Source organism: Sturnira hondurensis, unplaced genomic scaffold, assembly GCF_014824575.4.
Source record: "Sturnira hondurensis isolate 20B ecotype Veracruz unplaced genomic scaffold, ASM1482457v3 Scaffold0000880, whole genome shotgun sequence".
Classification (NCBI taxonomy): domain Eukaryota; kingdom Metazoa; phylum Chordata; class Mammalia; order Chiroptera; family Phyllostomidae; genus Sturnira; species Sturnira hondurensis.
The window spans coordinates 19,626,464-19,632,463 of record NW_028073511.1 but is presented as its reverse complement, the minus strand read 5'-3'; positions in this window follow the sequence as shown (position 1 = coordinate 19,632,463).

Sequence of the window (6,000 nt, the reverse complement as noted above, 5' to 3'; positions counted from 1 at the left end):
ATAGTATAGAAAGTTCTAGTCACAGTGATCAAACAAGAAAAGAAAATAAAAGCATTCAGACTGGAAAGAAGGAAGTAAAACTGTCATTGTTTGCAGATAACATGATAGTGTGCATAGAAAATCCTATTGTCTTCACCAAAGAAACTGCTTGACATAATAGGTGAATTTGGCAAAACAGCAGAATACAAAGTCAATATCCAGAAATTGAAGGCATTTTTGTACACAATAAAATATCAGAAACGGAAAGTAGGAAAAAATTGCATTTACTACAGCAACAAGAAAAATAAAGTATGTATGTAGGAATAAACCTAATCAAGGAGGTAAAAGATCTGTACTTGGAAAATTACACAACACTGAAGAAATTAAGGCAGACACAAACAAATGGAAACACATGCTGTTTTGATGGATTGGAAGAACCAACATCATCAAAATGTCCATAGTACCCAAAGCAATTTATAGACTTATCACAATCCTTATGAAAATACCAATGACATATTTCACAGATATAGAACATTTTAAAAATTTATATGGAATCATAAATGACCCTGAATGGTCTCAATAATTTTGAGAAAGAAAAACAAAGTGGGAAGAATCATGATACCTAGTATCAAACTATATTACAAGGTTGCTGTAATCAAAACAGTCTGGTGCTGGGATAAAAACAGACACCTAGATTAATGGAACAGAATAGAGAGAACAGAAATAAACCGTGTCTGTATAGTCAATTAATGTTTGACAAAGAGGGCAGAAGCATAAAATGGAGTAAAAATAGCCTCTTCAACAAATGGTGTTGGGAACTCTGGACTGGTACATGAAAAAATAAATAAATAAAACTAGACCACCAACTTACACTATACACAAAAAGAAACTCAAAGTGGATAAGAGAGTTAAATATAAGTCTCAACACCATGAAAGTCCTAGAGGAGAACATAGGCAGGAAAATTTCAGGTATTCCACACAGCAATTTTTTCATTGATATGTTCCCTAGAATAAGGCATATAAAAGAAAGAATAATGAAATGGGACTAAATCAAATTAAAAAGCTTCTGCACAGCTAAATAAAACATTAGCAAGATGGAAAGGGAACCTTTTCCATGTGGGAAAATATATTTGCCAATGATACCTCAGACAAGGATTTGATCCCCCAAATATACAAAGAGCTCACATGACTCCACACCAGGTAGACAAACAATCCAATTAAAAAATGAGCAAAGGACTCAAGCATATACTTCTCCAAGGAGGACATACAGAGGGCCCAGAGACATATGAAAGGATGCTCTGCATCACTAACCATCAGAAAGATACAAATTAAAACCACAATGAGATATCAGTTCACACTGGTCAGAATGGCCATCATCAATCAACAAATCAACAAACAACAAGACCTGATGAGGTTGTGGGAGCCAAAGGAACCCTACCTAGTACATTGTTGGTGGGAATGCAGACTGGTGCAGCCACTGTGGAAAAAAGTATGAAATTTACTCAGAAAACTAAAAGTAGAACTGCCTTTGGACCCAGCAATTCCAGCGCTGGGATTGTACCCTAAGAATCCTAAAACACCAATTCAAAAGAACTTATGCACCCCAATGTTCATAGCAGCACAATTCACAATAAGCAAGTACAGGAAGCAACCTAAGTGCTCATCATTAAATGAGTAGATCAAAAAAACTGTGGCACATTTTCATAATGGAATACTACACAGCAGAAAGAAAGAAGGAACTCCTACCCTTTGCAACTGCATGGATGGATCTGGAGAGCATTATGCTAAGGGAAATAAGCCAGGTGGTGAAAGACAAATACCATATGATGTAACTTATAAGTGGAACCTAATCAACAAAACAAACAAGTGAGCAAAATAGAACCAGAGACATTGAAATAAAGAACAAACTCACAGTGACCTCTCTGGTACAGGAGAGGGGAATAATGGTAGAAATAAAGGGGTCAAGTCAAGTAACATATATAAAGAACCCATGAACAAAGACAACTGGGGTGATGGAATTGAATGTGGAGAGAGGTGTTAGGCAGGCCAAGGGCAAGCTATTGGGGAAAAATAAGGACAACTGTAATTGAACGACATTAATAATAAGTAAATAAATAAATAAACAAATGGAGTAACAGCAGGACAAAGACTCTGGTTTTATGACTCAATCTCATTTTTCTTTCTGCAAATGTAAATGTAGAAAAAGCAAACAGTTGAGATGTTAAAGTTCCTGTTGCCCAGTACCTGCTGGACGTTGACATCAACAATGTTGGATAGATATGTAGATATGTTATCCTGCTTTTCAGATGAGGAACTTGCCCATCAGAAAGTCGGGTGACTGAGCCAGCGCCTGTGTCTGGTTGGAGCAGAGGCAGGTTGGAAAGCCTGGGGCTGCAGAAGCCAGGATCTTCCTCTCCCCACGGAAGCTTGTATGTAACATGACCTGACATCAACAAATAAACCAAAAGTAAATCTCATCCCAAAGCAAAAAAAAAATGATAATAAAAATAAAAATTGACACATGAAATTAATCATCACACTGTTCTAATCCTTTACAATTCTGTCAAGTATTTTACTCCTATTTTCTCTAATATTTGTATAATTTCTCCTATTTTGAGCTTTGTGCATTTATTCACCTTTTAATTCCTGTTCTTAAATCTTCCTGTTTTTTCAGAGTACTTCACATATTAATTACATCTTGCCTCTGAATTAGTTGAAAAGTAACATTTCAGTACTTTTCCCCTCGCCTATAGTCGAAGCATAGTTATGTGGAAAATTTTATATCAAGAATGCAGAAGTTAAGATCATAGTAAAGAAAAATGAAAATGAATGAGCCGTCATTTTTTTATCTGACATTGCAAGTAAATGGTTCACAGGATAAAACTTACACCACAGGTTACCAAACACTACTAATCAAGGGAACTGCTCAGAAATTTCTTTTGTATGTCATTTCGTGTTTTCCCTATCTCAAGAGTTTGATCTGAGTGGGTTGCATTGAGTTAGGTATCTGGGAGCCTTTTTTAAAGCCATAATATACAAATAATAAAAGATGTCCAGTTCCAGTCTGAGTGTGAAGACCTGATAAACAGATGCACCAAAGGTATAGTTCTAGTGCAAAGACCAGCAGGCTTGAGACTCAGAAAAAGCCAGTTTACCAGTTTGCGTCTGAAAGCAGGAAGAAAGCCAATGTTGAGCCTGAAGACCATCAGGGAGAACTCCTTACTCAATGGAAAATAACCCTTTTAATCATGTCCAGGGCCACCGCTGATCAGATGAGGCACACTGCAAGTGAGAGGTGAATCTGCTTTACTCAGTCTACCAATTTAAATGTTAGTCTAATTCAAAAAACACCCTCATAGAAACACGTAGACTAACACTTGACCAAATAGCTACATACTCTGTGGCCTAGTGAGGCTGACACATAAAATTAACTGACAATATCATAGCTCTACTAAACTAAAAGAATACAGTCTCAATAATAGAATGATACACATACAAAATGTACAAAATATCAATATTAGAAAGCAGCTTCCAATCCAAATGGGATATATAAAACAGGATATATATAGGAAGTCTGTTTATCTAGAAAGTATCCAGCCATGTAATATGAAAAATAGAGACATTTATTGAAGAAGATACAAGACAAAAGAAACATTGTACATAGGACAGTGACACCTCAGTCCCCTTCAACGCAGGCACCTTGGGATCTCACACAGTTCTCCCAGTCATCTTCAGCTACCCTGTCATATTTTCCTGAATCTCATTGACTGTCTGAAATCTCTTCCCTCTCAAAGGTGATTTTAGTTTTGGAAAAAGCCAGAAGTCACGGGGCACCAAATCTGGGCTGTAGGGGGCTGAGTCACCTGGGTGATTTGATGTTTTGCCAAAAAACCCTGAACAAGACATGATGTGTGAGAGGGTGCATTGTTGTGATGAAGATGCCAGTCGCTAGTTCCCTATTGCTGTAGCCTTCTGAATCATCGGAAGAGTTTCTGCAGGAGAACGTTCAAGCTTAAAGCAAAATTTGATACAGTTTCGTTTCTCTACTTGCTCAGTCATTTTGAATGTGGTGGCCACACAGTACACATGCTCACTCAACAGAGTCTACCACCCCCACTGACAGTGAGGCCGTTATTGTCCACACATGTACGTTCCAGTCCACTCTCCTTGGCTGCCAGTTTACATCGACGGGCTTTTTCTGGACAGAATATATATATATTTCATATATGAATATAAATTTTAATTATAGTATATTATTTTAACTATGATTTAATTATCTTTAATATTTAAGGATACGTTCAAAATACTATTCTTGTTGTTTATAAACCACAAAACCCAATCTCTCAAAAAATGTTGAGCCATGCATACCACTGGGAATTGTGGTGTGGTGCTTTCAGTATTTATAGAGTAGTAGCAACATTATATAAAGCTCTACGAGAGCAATGACAATAATTAATGTCTCTTCATTACCCATATATTGCAAATATAGTGATTGATATCCTTAGTATTAGTGGATATGAACAATTAATAAAAATTTATCCTATGATTCTAGTAGCCTAAAATTTACCAAGTCCTTATTTGATAAAACTTGGTTGAACTTCCATTTATTTCCTAATATGCATCCCTGCAGTACTCTGGGGATGTGGCTGAGCAGAATGTGAAGACCACTTCAAAGAGAGCACGAGGTCAGCTCTATTTGGCCTTTTGTAAATCCAAGCATATTTTTAAAAGATGGACACTAAAAAGTTATAACATTCTTTAAAAATTTTTTTTATTATTGACACTATTACAGATGCTTCCCATTTCCCCCCACCTTTTTCTCCTGCTCCAGCAAGCCCTGCCACCCCACCTCCAGCCTGCGGCACGTGGCTGTCTTTGTCCACGGCCTAGGCATGCATATGTATACATGCTCTCTGGCTAATTTCTTCCAGTCCCCTCCACCCCCTCCTCTCTGAGACCTGTCTTAAATGTATGCATGCCTCGGGTATTGTTTGTCAGTTTATTTTGTCCTTTAGATGCCCTATGTGAATGAAATTATATGGTAATTGTCTTTCTCCAGTGGCCTTATTTCACTTAGCATAATATTCTCCAGATCTAATAAAAGAGTCAGAGCCAAGCTTCTACATTTATAGGTATAAAAGAACATACTCAGCACCTAGCTTCAGGTTAAGCAATATTGTCACATTTTTAATTATGGAAAAGTCCCTTTCATGGACTTTTAGGGCTTTAAGCATTATGGCAACATTGGCAGAATAAAAAATTTAGTCTATATATGTTTAAAAGTGTTTTGGGGTAAAAATTACAATGTATTAAATTAGAAAAATTCGGTGATGAAATTTGAATACTTGCCATAGAAAAGAAGTATTATATTAAGTACTTACAACCTGGGTTGGCCAAAAAGTTCATTCGGGTTTTTTCCTGTACAATGGCTCCAGTAGCACCAAGTTGTCTTTAAATGCATTCAAAACAATTTTCTTAGATTGTATTGTGACAGGTGTCATAACAGCATGCATTAAGAAAACTTATAAAAATTGATGAGTTTTTGCGCAGCCATTTTAATATTGAAGATGGAAGAAGACATGCAACATTTTCAGCATACTCTGCTTTATTACATCCAAAGGCAAAAACGTAACTGAAAGGCAAACAAAAAGATTTGTGCAGTGTAGGGGGAAGGTGCTGTGGCTGATCACATGTGTCAAAAGTGGTGTGCGAGGTTTCCTGCTGGAGATGTCTAGCTGGATGTTGCTCTATGGCTCCGCAGACCAGTTGAAACTCAGAGTGGTCCAATCAAGACATTGAGAACAATCAATATTCCACCACGTAGGAGAGAGCCGACATATTCAAAATATCCATGTCAATAAATCCACTGAAGAAAGTGAAAAATGCGTGTTTTATTTTGTGGAAAAAACTAAACAGACTTTTGGGCCAACCTAATAACTCCCTGAGATTCAGTGCTAGCAAGCAGTTCTCATATTTGGGATGTTAATTTTATTATTAGAATGCCAGAAAAGTATGTCTTAT